The 17809-nt window shown below is 40.8% G+C and overlaps 1 protein-coding gene and 1 long non-coding RNA gene across 13 annotated transcripts in view; both read right to left on the reverse strand.

Moving 5' to 3' along the window:
• SELP (selectin P) overlaps positions 1–17809 on the reverse strand; it is a 1134746-nt gene that overhangs the window by 450983 nt on the left and 665954 nt on the right. The gene's annotated exons all lie outside the window — the stretch shown is intronic.
• On the reverse strand, positions 5305–16251 carry LOC123382877. The gene is made up of 3 exons (XR_006591985.1): positions 16191–16251; positions 6983–7095; positions 5305–5630 (listed from the first exon to the last, which is right to left on the reverse strand). It is a non-coding gene; the product is annotated as an uncharacterized LOC123382877 (long non-coding RNA).

Here is a 17809-nt window from a genome sequence, read left to right on the forward strand (position 1 = left end):
AGCTTTCCACCCGTCTGGGTCTAGTTCATTAGGCTACCTTATGAGATCTGACTGAAGTCTTTGCCTAGTTAACTCATATTATCACTTACATTTTAGCTCAACCTTCATTTCTTAAGTGAGAGTTGCTGTGTTCTAGTCCATAAAACACCCTTGCTTTTCCCTCCCACAGGTTTTTGCTCCCCTTCCCTGTTTATAATAGCTATCATACTCCAAAATGTCTGGAGCTTTCTTGAAGACAGATATTATGCCTTTATCAACTCACTGTTATATACCCCAGACCGTACTGTAGAGACTGGGATTAATAGGCACTCAAGAAAATAACTGTTGGGTGGAATTGAAATTCTCACTTGATTTCCTGGGAGATATTTTGGGTTCTTGGCTGAATGACAAAGGAAGGGAGAGCACTTCTTTTTGGATTTGAACAGCACCATCTAAACCCTAGTCATTCCTCTAACAGTTTGAATTATCATCTCCTTCCATTCCTAGTGTTGATGGGAATGTCATATGTCTTTGAAGTTATGATCATGGTCTCTGGGCTTATATAGTCTGTTTCGTGTCCCATCTCCTCAACTAGTAGCCGAATGACTTTGGGCAAATTACTTAATGACTCAGAATCTCATTTTCCTTATTCATTAAATATCTATCTCATTGAGTTGGTGTAAGAATTAACTGAATTAGTGTGTACAAAGACCCAGAACCTAATATATATTAAATACAAGGAAAGTATTGTTTTCACTACTTTTTGATGCCTTCCTTGTTGTTTTTCCAAGAAAGGGAGTTACTATCCATTAAAAGGGCTTTCTAAGAAGGAACAAGAAATTACACATATTTCTGTCCTCTAGACCCAGTATATTATTAAATTCCCTCTTTACTTTCTTCTTTTCTTGGTCCCATCTCAATTAATTTGCTCAGGGGCTATTGAACAAAAGGGCAAAAGAAAGCCAAAAAAGAATTCGGAGAGTCAAATATGAGTGTGTCAGTATTAATCTACTGAAATTTAATCAGGCAAGACCTATTTTATCCACTTGGAGGTGGTTGCTGATATTTACAGACTGTGCATTATCCAGAGGCCTAAACATTCTTTGTCTTTAACAATTCCAACATGAAATTAGGTTTACAGACATTGTGGGAGTGCTGAAAGGTAAGCCTTCCAACCCTAAAGTATACTCAGGGAATTCCTGTGAGAGCTGACGTTCCTGTATGACCTTTCCAGCTCTTTCTTTGGACTCTTTTCCTTCTCTGGGAAAAAGGGCCTGAAGAGCAGGTTTCTTTGCCCAAGATTCTTTGTCCAAGAATCTCCTATTGTGACTTGTTCATCCCAGGAGCAAATTTCAATTTCTTCGTTGTCAGTATCTGATCTAACCTGTCCAGGCTTCTGGTTTAACTGCGGATATATGGTTTGGCCACCACCCCTTTTCAGTTGAAGCCAACCAATGCTGGCACAGTAACAACACTGTCAGGAGAAAAGCTTTGGACCGTATGGCAGTATTAATCAGAAATCGTATCATGAGTACTAAACCAAACCTTCTGTCAACCGTGGCAGCCAAAGATCAAGGTTAGGCAACCAGGTTGGCTAGAGAAACAGATTAGCATGAAGGACATAACAGATGCAGCAAACTGGAAGAAGATCAAGAATGCAGAGAATTAACATCAGATTTCTGGGCCACAGTTAGGAACATTAGCAATAAGCGTCAGATGGTTAAGGCAAGAAGGGGACGGTGGAAAAATCAGAAAACAGGACAACTGAGGTAGATGGTTAAGCCCAGGTCAGGAACTCTTTAGGTCAACATCAGGGTCAACATCAAAAAGTCTATTGATCCAGTCTCCCATCAAGGACGGCATAGTATCAAGGAGGTAGGTCATCAAGATGAAGAATGCCTCAGAGCCTTAAATACTTGGCTACACCCGGAAGTAATGCTGTCTGCCCCTTATCCTGCCTTGTTTCTAATCTGCCTTTCCCCCTGAAGCTTCATGGAAAAGGAACAGAAGTAAGGCCATCAAGCGCCTGTCCTACTTTGCTAATCTCCTCTCTAATCCTAGGTATCTTTGTTGCATTGGTGAAACCTAGAGCACCCCCCCCCATAGCCTTTAAATTATCGCACCATCTTAGGGGTGCCTGGTGGTTCAGTCGGTTGAGTGTCTAACTCTTAATTTTGGCTCAGGTCATGATCTCACAGTTTGTGAGATTGAGCCCCGCGATGGGGCTCTGTGCTGACAGTGTGGATTCTCTGCTTGGGATTTTCTGTCTCTCCCTCTCTCTCTGCTTCTCCCCTGCTCACTCTCTATCTCTCGAAATAAATAAATTGCTTGCACTATTTTAGACCCTGAGGGTCGATATATTCTGATGATAGTGATAACAGGGTTCACCAAAGGTCCATTAGTCTCCTGCCCCAGCCCAACCACCCATTTCTGAGTAGTGCTTTCTAGAGGCAACTCTTTTGGCTGTTTCTTCTGCACTTTCTAGATGACCTCTAAATAACATGCTTCTACTACCGCTTGTCATTATTTTTCAGCTCTAGATATTACCTGTTGACATCCTTATAGTGGACAATGAAGGTTCAGGTTTCTCACACCCCTGTCTCTTATCCATACTTTACTCTTGTTTTTTTTCAAGGTGTTAAATTGCAATGTTTTTGTTAAATTCATATTCACTATTTGCAATATTATAATTGTATAAGTGACATTCATAGCTGGGCCATGTCATTATTATTTCAATTTTTATTCTTTTATGATGTTTAGCTTTCTCTGGAATCACTAAATCCCTCCTTTTATAAGTCTCTTAAGGTTTATACCCACCTATCACAAATTTTGCCTCACACTTTTTTTTAACATACATTTATATATTTATTTATTTATTTATTTATTTATTTATTTATTTATTTATTTATTATTTTGTTTAATGTTTATTTACTTTTAAGAGAGAGAGAGAGAGAGCCAGAGCATGAGTCGGGGAGGAGCTGAGAGGAAGACAGAGACACAGAATCCGAAGCAGGCTCTGGGGTCTGAGCTGTCAGCACACCGCCCGACACGGGACTCGAACCCACGAGCTGTGAGATCATGACCTGAGCCGAAATCAGATGCTTAACTGACTAAGCCACCCAGGTGCCCCATCGTTTACTTATTTTTGAGAGAGAGAGTGCAAGTTGGGGAGGGGGCAGAGAGAGACGGAAACACAGAATCCAAAGCAGGCTCCAGGATCCGAGCTGTCAGCACAGAGCCCGACACGGGGTTCGAACTCACTGACTGTGAGCATGACCTGAGCCGTTGGACACTTAACTGGCTGAGCCACTCAGGTGCCCCACTGTCTTATGCTTCTCATCTCTCCCACTATATCCTACACATCAGGTAGTTGATTCGGTTCCTCCTGGAGACTTCCATCCTCTTGTTCTAAACTGGACCAGTGAGTCTTTAAAACTGCTGCATGCCTGACAGTAGGGAGATTTTTCGTTAACATTTTCATATTAGGGATGTTCTTCTTCTTCAATGACAGATTCCCCATTTTCCCAGATTTTGTAAATCCAAAACTACTACGTGCCCTGTAGTCCCTTTTTAAATAATTACATTCTATCCTTTCATTTCATAATGTGAACTTTGAGCTATGAGGGTTTTTTTTTTTTTTTTTTTTTGTCTCAGTGCTATCTAATAGGATTCCAATTCTTAGCTTTAACAATCTCAGACCTTCCAAACAGCTGGTGAAAGAAATATGAGGAAGATCAAAAGGGGGGAACAACAATTCCCTCATTCTTTTCAGTTGCATAAACCCATTTTTCTTAATCAATTAACTGAATTTTTTTTTTTTTTTACAGGTTTCATAACTTCATGAAAAAGTACTGGTAAAAAAGGTGGCATTGAAAAAAGACTGAGTTTATCTTGGAAAACTGGACTATAAGACAAAATGAAAAAAAAATTAACAAAAGAAGGTTAAGAGGTCTTACTTCAAACAACAGCAAAATATAGCAAACACATTTTGAGGCCATTGAAATTTACACAACTGAAGGCTGCTTCATTTACTTGGGAAAATCCTGCAACAATAAAACTGTATATCCCTGACTGAAACATATCAGGGAAAGTTATCATTCACCTTGATAAAATGATGATTTGGAAAAGCCTATAGAAGTCTTGAGTCTTAAGGATTGCAGTCTTAAGATTTGTGTAAAGATAGGTTTGATTATCGTGTTAGTTGTTCAAAACTGTTTGGGAACCATTATTTGTACAAGGGAAACTTTTAGACCCCGGGCATTAGAATTTGTGGCTATGTCCTTTGAAATCTACTTCTTTTTTTTTTTTTTTAAGTTTATTTATTTTTGAGAGAGAGAGAGAGCATGAACGGGGAAGGGGCAGAGAGAGAGGGAGACACAGAATCGGAAGCAGGCTCCAGGCTCTGAGCCATCAGCCCAGAGCCTGACGCGGGGCTCGAACTCATGGACCGCGAGATCGTGACCTCAGCTGAAGTCGGATGCTTAACCGACTGTGCCACCCAGGTGCTCCTGAAATCTACTTCTGAACATAGCACAGCTAGGGATGTTACTTCTGAAATCTGTAAATCTGACTGGCTGTTTTACTTAACAATTTGCTGCCATGGCAACATATTCAAATGGTATGTCTCTCTTTTTTTTTTTGGTGAAAAATTATAAATGCATCTGAGATTTATTTGTTGAGCTGGAAAAGGACTATAAATTTAAAAAAACTCCATGACTTTCCTGTGTTCTCTACTCAAATAAAATTCTAAGGGCTCTGTGTCATTTAGAATTAACAATCCAATGTAGCACATTTTTTAGTATCTTCCTGCAAAACGGTGCATGGCAGGTAATTTTTGGTGCCTTCTTCCATGTCAAAAAATTCTTTCAATACTTCATAATCGATAGTTCAGCTGAGTAGCAGCATTTTAGTACTGAAATAACTTTTTTCTCATAATTTTGAAGATCTCCTAAGATTTCTTCTAGCTGTCTCTGCTACCATTCACAAGGCCAGTGCTGACAGTCAGAACCACGGTCATCCCTCACCTGGCTTACTGTAGAGACCTTCTAACTTGTCTCCTTGCTTCCCTTCTTGTCTTGCCAGATAGCTTGTTCTCCAATAGCAGCAGGGTGAGTGTTTTACTTATTTTACTTACCTTTTAAAATGGTAGATGATCGGGGCGCCTGGGTGGCGCAGTCGGTTAAGCGTCCGACTTCAGCCAGGTCACGATCTCGCGGCCCGTGAGTTCAAGCCCAGCGTCAGGCTCTGGGCTGATGGCTCGGAGCCTGGAGCCTGTTTCCGATTCTGTGTCTCCCTCTCTCTCTGCCCCTCCCCCGTTCATGCTCTGTCTCTCTCTGTCCCAAAAATAAATAAATAAATGTTAAACAAAAAAAAATAAAAAAAAAATGGTAGATGATCAAAAAAACTATTTTTAAAAGAATACACAGGTGTAGAATAGTTTTAGACACCAACTTTCATTCCGACTGCTAGTGTTCCGTGATTTTCCCAAACAACTGTTTTAACCTTTGGGGTTTGCTCCCTTTCCCTCAGATGATGTGCAATACAGTCTACAAAAGTCATTACTGATCTGCTCACCTGCTCTTCCGTTGGTCCTCCTTTTGTTCACAGCGGCTTCGCGTGGCTCTTCAAATCTGGAATTTTGCTTTCAATCACTGTATTGAATATTAACATTAATTAATATTAAAATTGCTATTAATTTTCTATTATTCTGGTCGCTCTTTGGCTAATGCTGATTTTAAATGTCGTTCTAGAGTTGCCTAACTTTAAGAACCACCAGTTTGGGGCGCCTGGGTGGCTCAGTCGGTTGAGCGTCCGACTTGGGCTCAGGTCATGATCTCATGGTTTGTGAGTTCGGGCCCCGCCTCAGGCTCTGTGCTGACAGCTCAGAGCCTGGAGCTTGCTTCACATTCTGTGTCTCCCTCTCTCTCTGCCCCTCCCCCCCACATGCTCTGTCTCTCTCTGCCTCTCAAAACTAAAGAAAACTAATTAAAAAATAGAACCACCAGTTTTCACGGTTTCCTAAAAATGTGCAAGTCCTAATTTTCTAAACGTTTGGTAAAACTGTTCCGAGTATGTACAGAACTTACACACACCTCAAAAACCAACGATGGGTTTTGGGCCGTGATAAAACCTCCAGAGTTCAGATAAAGGAAGTATAGGCGATGAGGAGAGGAACAGGGAATGAACAATGGGAAAAAGAAAAGGCAAGGAGAGGACAGAGTGGATAAGTGAATTACAGCCAGGAATTTTTTTGCACTAGGTTTCTACTCCTTATTCTATAGAATATGTGGAAGCGTAAAAAAAGAAAAAAGTCTTCTGATGGTTGGCTTATGACAGTTGGCTTCAAGACTCATTTTCGTGTTGAGAGGGAAGAATTCTCTGTATAATGATTATTTTACTGACCTAGTCAGTAAATCTAGGAGTTGTTTTCTACCAGAGGTGATGGATTTGCTGTGATCTGGCCATAATCTGTTATTCAGTCCTACCACTGGCAGGTCTCACAGATTTATAAAAGAGATGAGTCAATTAGGAATCCGGTCTGTGGTTATAAAGTGGAACAAAAGTTAGAAGGCTTAATTTGGCTTCAAACGCAAGTCTGCCTTGCTTATTCTCTAGACACCCTGGATGTATGCGTACAAATGTGCGCAGAGAGACCGGTTATTTTAAATGACGTCCCTGAACCCGTCAGTGTTCCCAACTGCACATATACATGCTGGCCAAAGCACTGTTAAAATCAGCCTGGAAAAAAATGACCCCAGGGAGTCACGTAATTTATGACTTTGGTTGTCACTAGGTTTTGAATTCATCCAAAGTACTTTTATAACTGGAAAGATAGGAGATTTCACAGTGATCCCAGAGATCTTGATAGATGCGCCAAGAGCAAAGGGGGGACAGCTTTTCAGCCTCACTTCGTTATTGTCTGGCTTTCGTCAGAGCCAGCGTTGGAGAGTGGTCCACTGAGCCTGTGCAGAGAAGGACCGGTCAGTGAAGCTTCAATGCTTACCCTGGCCTGACGTTGGCATTTCATGCTAATGCTTCTGTGCTATGTGTACAATTTAATAGCTGATGTCACCTGTAGCTAGGATTTATACAATCATTCTTCTGGGCATGCTGGAACTACAACAATAAAAACACGGAGACAAATCTGCTGTATCCTTAATATCGATCAAAAGACAACGTTAGTTAAAAACAAAAGGAAAAGCAAAACGTCCTTGGTCTAATAAGTTACCTTGTGTGAAAAAGGAAGATTGTCCAACACATATAAATCATGGCAACTTCTGTCTGCAGTAAGCACTTTTTCCCCCTCAGAATTATCATTCCGTAATCAGAAAATCCCTAGAGTTTAAAGTGTGCCTCGTACGAATGTCACTTCCAAGCTTCAGTGCTAATCCAGAGGAAATATTATCCTAGCGGTCTCCAAGGTCCAATGTGTAGGTGTTGGATACATGATAAACTTACATGGAGCTTTCTTAGTGAGATATAGTCCTCCAGAGGATTGAATTTTTTAAGGCTTAGTACAACCCAACCCTTTAAATAAGATTTAAGCTTCCCTTGTCAGGTTCTTTTAAGAGCTTTTTAAATTTTTTTTATTTGCTGCTTTGACCAGGTTCTAATCCCTAGTCCCTGGTGACAACCTGGCCATCTCAACTATTTCATGTCTGGTTTCCCAGGGCCCCGTACGGCTTGTACAATGGAAGATATTTTTTCCCCTCTCCCACTGAAGAGCCTCATTAAAATAATTTGAGACGGAAAATTGCAACAGCAAGACTTTCTTGCTGCTTTACTGCTAATATACAGTTTTTTTTTTAACCATTACTGCCCCCCCCTTTTATAGGTACTTCTTTTCAATAGATTAAATCATGATGGAATACTAGGTATTGGGGGATAAAGAATGGGTCTACCGGTTTGCTCCTTCATCTTGGACTTCCCAACCTCCAGAACTGTGAGAAATAAATGTCTATGTTTAAGCCGCACAGTCAATGGTATTTTGTTATAGTAGCCTGACAACAATTAAAATTTGTGAATACTTTCTTGTGCTTAAAATTAATGGGGAAATTTCAAGGTCCCAGAAACAAAAAGGGGACTTGAAGCGAGAATGTAAGGTTGGAGCTGATACTATGGCATCCCACAGGATTAGCTGATACATATATATACACACACACACACACACACATATATATATACACACACATATATATATATTCTTTTCAGTATTCTTTGCAGCATATTCTTTTCAGTATTTAGGGCTTCTAAAAATTGATATTTGGTCCTGACATATGTTCAGTTTCACAATATCAGAGGCTAATTAAATTTTTTTTTAACGTTTTATTTATTTTTGAGACAGAGAGAGACAGAGCGTGAACGGGGGAGGGGCAGAGAGAGAGGGAGACACAGAATCGGAAGCAGGCTCCAGGCTCTGAGCCATCAGCCCAGAGCCCGACGCGGGGCTCGAATTCACGGACCACGAGATCGTGACCTGAGCTGAAGTTGGACACTTAACCCACTGAGCCACCCAGGCGCCCCTATCAGAGGCTAATTTAAATAAAATGCTTAGCTCCAAGCTTAGTTTGCTAAATGCACAGTAGGATAAGTAGGGAGGCTCATATACTTATGAAGACATTGTTGAGTAAAACACTAGGGACAAATTAATTAGGAGCCAGGATATCAGGTACACGAGAAGCATTGTGATGGGAGCACAACGCCGTTTTCAAGGGCAAGTCTACGCGGAATTCTCATATATAAAAATGAAATTCGGCTCCTCTGGCCAATGAGAGGGTAGGGAGGCCAAGGCCCACTTGCTTGCCCATCTCATTGTGCTCGGTCCCTAATCCATAAAGAAGACCCATAACTCCTGATAAGGCAGATCTTTTTCACATTCCAACCCACATTTCTACTTCTTCTTTCAACTTGCCTTCCTACTGAATGGAGAAAAAAGGGTTGAGAACTGAAATATGAGGACGTCAACCTGAGACTTCATCGTATTTCTGAACTCTTTAAGTATGATAAAGAAAAGAGGTATACTTTTATTTTCTATTATTAATACTTATCTAATTTTTTGGTTAAGGAAAATGTGCAAAGATTAATTTGCCTGGATAGTGTTCTTTGCACTTTTACCCATCCAAAGTCCTATTGAAATATTAGATTATGGAAATTATGTGAAATCAAGCTTAATTATATTTTAAAGGAGAGTGTGATAAGAAGTTGAGTGTTTTACAACTTACATTATTATATTTATTATATTATATTATATTTTATTATAATGTTATATAAAACATGTTATAAAATATACATGTAATATAAATAATATATTATATATAATATATTTTAAGAATAGATCATATAATAAATCCACAATAATACAATTATATATAATATATAATTTGTATGTACTATGTACAATTTATGTGTAATGTTTTATAATTTTATAGTTTATAATTTCATCAACTAACATAAGTGAGGGAAATGAGAAAAGTACAAACACACACACGTACATGCATATATACACACACCAAACAGATGCTTTAGGCCGGGACATTATTCCCTTCATTAGAGATGTGAATATATATATCTTTAATTTAAATGCTGGGGAATCAAACCCCCTAATGAGAACTAGGCAGCCCAACTGATTTCTCCCCTCCTCAGTAAGACGGGAAGGGGTCCTTCAAGGGCTGCTCCAGCCTTCCTGTCTGTTGAATTGAATGACTTCACCTGAACATTATGGGCTTAAATATTTCTTCAGCTGCAAAGGGTCATTTGCCTCAAGCCCCATTTTCATTTAATAATGAACGTGAAGTTGAAACCTAACTGCTAACATTGAATCTGATGGCTTCGTATACCTAACACACAGCCTTTCTGTATTCTATGAGGCTCTGCAGTGGGTGAAAGTAGTCATCTAAATCTCCTCTTGGGCCATGTATTCCAATCACATATCAGGTAATGGGCTTTATCAATGACTTCTAAGTTATAATCAGGGGTGATTTTGAGTAGGTGCCTCTTCCTTAAACAAAACAACATAAAGAAAGAGGCAGATACTCTAAGTACAAGGTAAATTGAGGCCTGGTGATCTGTTTGAGTTGCTCTTTTTTTTGCACTATTTTTCATAGCGATGTCTCACCTAGCTTAAAGTCTATTTCCATGCCCATTTTAGCAGAAAGGCACATTGAGTTTATCAAGCAGAATTACTCATTCTGTATTCTCACCACTGATTTTCACTGAAACCTGTGTACAAGAATATACATTGATGATTTTATCCTAAATTTAATTTCACTGATTTTGGCTTATCGTTTTAGCCTTAGTTAATTATATATATCATCATATATATATGTATATATATATGATATATGATATATGATAATATATATATGTAGGTAATCTTTCATTGAATGCCTATGAATGGTAAACTCAATCTTGGCCTGAAAATATCTTTATTTTATCCTCTTTGTTGAATTTTCACTTTATTTTATTTATTTTTTTTATATGAAATTTATTGTCAAATTGGTTTCCATACAACACCCAGTGCTCATCCCAAAAGGTGCCCTCCTCAATACCCATCACCCACCCTCTCCTCCCTCCCACCCCCCATCAACCCTCAGTTTGTTCTCAGTTTTTAACAGTCTCTTATGCTTTGGCTCTCTCCCACTCTAACCTCTTTTTTTTTTTTTCTTTCCCTTCCCCCATGGGTTCCTGTTAAGTTTCTCAGGATCCACATAAGAGTGAAACCATATGGTATCTGTCTTTCTCTGTATGGCTTATTTCACTTAGCATCACACTCTCCAGTTCCATCCATGTTGCTACAAAGGGCCATATTTCATTCTTTCTCATTGCCACGTAGTATTCCATTGTGTATATAAACCACAATTTCTTTATCCATTCATCAGTTGATGGACATTTAGGCTCTTTCCATAATTTGGCTATTGTTGAGAGTGCTGCTATAAACATTGGGGTACAAGTGCCCCTATGCATCAGTACTCCTGTATCCATTGGATAAGCTCCTAGCAATGCTATTGCTGGGTCATAGGGTAGGTCTATTTTTAATTTTCTGAGGAACCTCCACACTGCTTTCCAGAGCGGCTGCACCAATTTGCATTCCCACCAACAGTGCAAGAGGGTTCCCATTTCTCCACATCCTCTCCAGCATCTATAGTCTCCTGATTTGTTCATTTTGGCCACTCTGACTGGCGTGAGGTGATACCTGAGTGTGGTTTTGATTTGTATTTCCCTGATAAGGAGTGACGCTGAACATCTTTTCACGTGCCTGTTGGCCATCCGGATGTCTTCTTTAGAGAAGTGTCTATTCATGTTTTCTGCCCATTTCTTCACTGGGTTATTTGTTTTTCGGGTGTGGAGTTTGGTGAGCTCTTTATAGATTTTGGATACTAGCCCTTTGTCCGATATGTCATTTGCAAATATCTTTTCCCATTCCATTGGTTGCCTTTTAGTTTTGTTGGTTGTTTCCTTTGCTGTGCAGGAGCTTTTTATCTTCATAAGGTCCCAGTAATTCACTTTTGCTTTTAATTCCCTTGCCTTTGGGGATGTGTCGAGTAAGAGATTGCTATGGCTGAGGTCAGAGAGGTCTTTTCCTGCTTTCTCCTCTAAGGTTTTGATGGTTTCCTGTCTCACATTCGGGTCCTTTATCCATTTTGAGTTTATTTTTGTGAATGGTGTGAGAAAGTGGTCTAGTTTCAACCTGTCCAGTTCTCCCAGCACCATTTGTTAAAAAGACTTTTTTCCATTGGATGTTCTTTCCTGCTTTGTCAAAGATGAGTTGGCCATACATTTGTGGGTCTAGTTCTGGGGTTTCTATTCTATTCCATTGGTCTATGTGTCTGTTTTTGTGCCAATACCATGCTGTCTTGATGATGACAGCTTTGTAGTAGAGGCTAAAGTCTGGGATTGTGATGCCTCCTGCTTTGGTCTTCTTCTTCAGAATTACTTTGGCTATTCGGGGCCTTTTGTGGTTCCATATGAATTTTAGGATTGCTTGTTCTAGTTTCGAGAAGAATGCTGGTGCAATTTTGATTGGGATTGCATTGAATGTGTAGATAGCTTTGGGTAGTATTGACATTTTGACAATATTTATTCTTCCAATCCATGAGCAGGGAATGTCTTTCCATTTCTTTAAATCTTCTTCAATTACCTTCATAAGCTTTCTATAGTTTTCAGCATACAGATCCTTTACATCTTTGGTTAGATTTATTCCTAGGTATTTTATGCTTCTTGGTGCAATTGTGAATGGGATCAGTTTCTTTATTTGTCTTTCTGTTGCTTCATTGTTAGTGTATAAGAATGCAACTGATTTCTGTACGTTGATTTTGTATCCTGCAACTTTGCTGAATTCATGTATCAGTTCTAGCAGACTTTTGGTGGAGTCTATCGGATTTTCCATGTATAATATCATGTCATCTGCAAAAAGCGAAAGCTTGACTTCATCTTTGCCAATTTTGATGCCTTTGATTTCCTTTTGTTATCTGATTGCTGATGCTAGAACTTCCAGCACTATGTTAAACAACAGCGGTGAGAGTGGGCATCCCTGTCGTGTTCCTGATCTCAAGGAAAAAGCTCTCAGTTTTTCCCCGTTGAGGATGATGTTAGCTGTGGGCTTTTCATAAATGGCTTTTATGATCTTTAAGTATGTTCCTTCTATCCCGACTTTCTCAAGGGTTTTTATTAAGAAAGGGTGCTGGATTTTGTCAAAGGCCTTTTCTGCATCGATTGACAGGATCATATGGTTCTTCTCTTTTTTTTTTGTTAATGTGATGTATCACGTTGATTGATTTGCGAATGTTGAACCAGCCCTGCATCCCAGGAATGAATCCCACTTGATCATGGTGAATAATTCTTTTTATATGCCGTTGAATTCGATTTGCTAGTATCTTATTGAGAATTTTTGCATCCATATTCATCAGGGATATTGGCCTGTAGTTCTCTTTTTTGACTGGGTCTCTGTCTGGTTTAGGAATCAAAGTAATACTGGCTTCATAGAATGAGTCTGGAAGTTTTCCTTCCCTTTCTATTTCTTGGAATAGCTTGAGAAGGATAGGTATTATCTCTGCTTGAAACGTCTGGTAGAACTCCCCTGGGAAGCCATCTGGTCCTGGACTCTTATTTGTTGGGAGATTTTTGATGACTGCTTCAATTTCTTAGCTGGTTGTGGGTCTGTTCAAGCTTTCTATTTCCTCATGATTGAGTTTTGGAAGAGTGTGGGTGTTCAGGAATTTGTCCATTTCTTCCAGGTTGTCCAATTTGTTGGCATATAATTTTTCATAGTATTCCCTGATAATTGTTTGTATCTCTGAGGGATTGGTTGTAATAATTCCATTTTCATTCATGATTTTATCTATTTGGGTCATCTCCCTTTTCTTTTTGAGAAGCCTGGCTAGAGGTTTGTCAATTTTGTTTATTTTTTCAAAAAACCAACTCTTGGTTTCGTTGATCTGCTCTACAGTTTTTTTAGATTCTATATTGTTTATTTCTGCTCTGATCTTTATTATTTTCTTCTTCTGCTGGGTTTAGGCTGCCTTTGCTGTTCTGCTTCTAGTTCCTTTAGGTGTGCTGTTAGATTTTGTATTTGGGATTTTTCTTGTTTCTTGAGATAGGCCTGGATTGCAATGTATTTTCCTCTCAGGACTGCCTTCGCTGCGTCCCAAAGCGTTTGGATTGTTGTATTTTCATTTTCGTTTGTTTCCATATATTTTTTAATTTCTTCTCTAATTGCCTGGTTGACCCACTCATTCGTTAGTAGGGTGTTCTTTAACCTCCATGCTTTTGGAGGTTTTCCAGACTTTTTTCTGTGGTTGATTTCAAGCTTCATAGCATTGTGGTCTGAAAGTATGCATGGTATAATTTCAATTCTTGTAAACTTATGAAGGGCTGTTTTGTGACCCAGTATGTGATCTATCTTGGAGAATGTTCCATGTGCACTCGAGAAGAAAGTATATTCTGTTGCTTTGGGATGCAGAGTTCTAAATATATCTGTCAAGTCCATCTGATCCAATGTATCATTCAGGGCCCTTGTTTCTTTATTGACCGTGTGTCTAGATGATCTGTCCATTTCTGTAAGTGGGGTGTTAAAGTCCCCTGCAATTACCACATTCTTATCAATAAGGTTGCTTATGTTTGTGAGTAATTGTTTTATATATTTGGGGGCTCCAGTATTCGGCGCATAGACATTTATAATTGTTAGCTCTTCCTGATGGATAGACCCTGTAACTATTATATGATGTCCTTCTTCATCTCTTGTTACAGCCTTTAATTTAAAGTCTAGTTTGTCTGATATAAGTATGGCTACGCCAGCTTTCTTTTGGCTTCCAGTAGCATGATAAATAGTTCTCCATCCCCTCACCCTCAGTCTAAAGGTGTCCTCAGGTCTAAAATGAGTCTCTTGTAGACAGCAAATAGATGGGTCTTGTTTTTTTATCCATTCTGATACCCTATGTCTTTTGGTTGGCGCGTTTAATCCATTTACATTCAGTGTTATTATAGAAAGATACGGGTTTAGAGTCATTGTGATGTCTGTATGTTTTATGCTTGTAGTGATGTCTCTGGTACTTTGTCTCACAGGGTCCCCCTTAGGATCTCTTGTAGGGCTGGTTTAGTGGTGACAAATTCCTTCAGTTTTTGTTTGTTTGGGAAGACCTTTATCTCTCCTTCTATTCTAAATGACAGACTTGCTGGATAAAGGATTCTTGGCTGCATATTTTTTCTGTCTAGCACCCTGAAAATCTCGTGCCAATTCTTTCTGGCCTGCCAAGTTTCAAAAGAGAGATCAATCACGAGTCTTATAGGTCTCCCTTTATATGTGAGGGCACGTTTACCCCTTGATGCTTTCAGAATTTTCTCTTTATCCTTGTATTTTGCCAGTTTCACTATGATATGTCGTGCAGAAGATCGATTCAAGTTACGTCTGAAGGGAGTTCTCTGTGCCTCTTGGATTTCAATGCCTTTTTCCTTCCCCAGTTCAGGGAAGTTCTCAGCTATTATTTCTTCAAGTACCCCTTCAGCACCTTTCCCTCTCTCTTCCTCCTCTGGGATACCAATTATGCATATATTATTTCTTTTTAGTGTATCACTTGGTTCTCTAATTTTCCCCTCATACTCCTGGATTTTTTTATCTCTCTTTTTCTCAGCTTCCTCTTTTTCCATAACTTTATCTTCTAGTTCACCTATTCTCTCCTCTGCCTCTTCAATCTGAGCTGTGGTGGTTTCCATTTTGTTATGCATTTCATTTAAAGCGTTTTTCAGCTCTTCGTGACTGTTCCTTAGTCCCTTGATCTCTGTAGCAAGAGATTCTCTGCTGTCCTGTATACTGTTTTCAAGCCCAGCGATTAATTTTATGACTATTATTCTAAATTCACTTTCTGTTATATTATTTAAATCCTTTTTGATCAGCTCATTAGCTGTTGTTATTTCCTGGAGATTCTTCTGAGGGGAATTCTTCCGCTTGGTCATTTTGGATAGTCCCTGGCGTGGTGAGGACCTGCAGGGCACTTCTCCTGTGCTGTGATGTATAACTGGAGTTGGTGGGCGGAGCCGCAGTCAGACCTGATGTCTGCCCCCAGCCCACCGCTGGGGCCACAGTCAGACTGGTGTGTGCCTTCTCTTCCCCTCTCCTAGGGGCGGGATTCACTGTGGGGTGGCGTGGCCCGTCTGGGCTACTTGCACACTGCCAGGCTTGTGATGCTGGGGATTTGGCGTATGAGCTGGGGTGGGTAGGCAAGGTGCACAGGGGCAGGAGGGGCAGGCTTAGCTCGCTTCTCCTTAGGTGATCCACTTCAGGAGGGGCCCTGTGGCAGCGGGAGGGAGTCAGATCCGCTGCCGGAGGTTTGGCTCCGCAGAAGCACAGAGTTGGGTGTTTGTGCAGAGCGAGCAAGTTCCCTGGCAGGAACTGGTTCTCTTTGGGATTTTGGCTGGGGGATGGGCGGGGGAGATGGCGCTGGCGAGCGCCTTTGTTCCCCGCCAAACTGAGCTCTGTCGTCCGGGGGCTCAGCAGCTCTCCCTCCCTTTGTCCTCCAGCCTTCCCGCTTTCCGAGAAGAGCTGCTAACTTATGTCCTCCCAGACGCTAAGTCGCGCTTGCTGTCGGAACACAGTCCGTCAGGCCCCTCCGCTTTTGCCAGCCAGACTCGGGGGCTCGGCTTGGCCGGCGAGCCGCCCCTCCGCCCCGGCTCCCTCCCGCCAGTCCGGGGAGCGCGCACCGCCTCGCCGCCCTTCCTACCCTCTTCCGTGGGCCTCTCGTCTGCGTTTGGCTCCGGCGACTCCGTTCTGCTAATCCTCTGGCGGTTTTCTGGGTTATTTAGGCAGGTGTAGGTGGAATCTAAGTGATCAGCAGGACGCGCGGTGAGCCCAGCGTCCTCCTACGCCGCCATCTTCCTTCCTGAATTTTTACTTTAAAGTATAATGGAATCTTAATTTGATAGGTAGTTTACATTGAGTGCATTTTTCCAAGTATTTAACTTATCACACTACTGAATGAATATGTTCTCTATAGATCTTTTTCCCTGTATCCTTTTTTTACTTCTGAGTCTCTCTTCCTGCTAATTTACTGTTTAACAGTGGTTTATTCCTCACCAAGTGATCCCTTGTGACAAGGCAAACCAATCTGAATAAACTTAAGAGTTCCCACCTTCTCTTGCTACTGTTGTATTTCTTTCCTCTACATTCATTGCTTTCCTTTCCTGCCTGGAAATTAGATGCCTGTGGTAGACTGGAGATCTATATCATAACCTCACTCACTCTGTGTGAATGTAAGTGAGTGCTGTGAGGGGCTAACAAACAGAACGTCTCAGCTGGGAGAGAAAAATTATTCGCCTAAGGAAACAAACGCAACGAGCCAGAAACTGGTGCAAGCTATACCCGTATGAGAAATAGTCGCGAAATCTAAGACGACCCACCGAGATAAGCAAAAGCTGACAAAAGCATTTCGTATAAACCAGTGAGCCTTTCCTCCCCACTCAGGAAGACGGGTCTGCAGTCTAGAGATCTGAGAGCATTTAATGATCCTTCTCCAAACATAAGTAATTCATGTCCATTTTAGAGCGAAAGAAATTAGTTCTGTAAAAACCGAGACACCTGCCGGTATCGACAGCCAGAGAATGGGGAGCAGTTGGAGTCAGTGGCTGCCAGTCTGTCTCCTGGGACCAAACATCCTGACCTTTTTCAGCCTAGGAGAGGTTGTCAAAACATTACGGATGTTGAGGTTAAGAATGTGCCTCCTGTTAGATGCATTGACAAATACAGGTAACACAAGGGGATCCTTTCGTTCTCCTCGGCCGCTGCTTAGTTTTCCCTCCAGCAATAGAAAATTCTGAAGGATAGATGAATGAGCTCTAATAGCACAGTTCATTTGGATGTCTTTTCTCTTCAACTTCGCAATGTATCCAGTGCGAAAAATCTCCTGCGTAGGTGGTGAAATTTCATGGGAAGGGACAGCGTCCCACTGAAAACAACCCAAGAAGAGCCACAGGTACTAAGTACTTTCAGGACCTGTAATTTATCATCAGCCTTCTTCCAAAGACTGTAACGAGAATACCTACCACTTACTGAACATGGACTGTGTGCCAGGCACTGTGGTGTTCTGCTTGGAGTATCTTTAGTCCTCACGAAAATTATATGAGATATATACTATTATCATTATCTTCGTATTACAGAAGACGAAAGTGAGGCTCAGAGACCCAGAATTTGTCAAGGTTGCTCAGTATGTAAGTGGTGGAAATGAGTTTCTGACTTCAACAAATCTGTTTAAGAGTCTTTCTTCTTGGGGTGCGTGCACCCCTCAGCTGGTTAGGCCTTCAGCTTTGCTCGGGTCGTGATCTCCCGGTTTGTGAGTTCAAGCCT

Source organism: Felis catus, chromosome F1 (genome assembly GCF_018350175.1).
Source record: "Felis catus isolate Fca126 chromosome F1, F.catus_Fca126_mat1.0, whole genome shotgun sequence".
In the NCBI taxonomy this organism is placed as follows: domain Eukaryota; kingdom Metazoa; phylum Chordata; class Mammalia; order Carnivora; family Felidae; genus Felis; species Felis catus.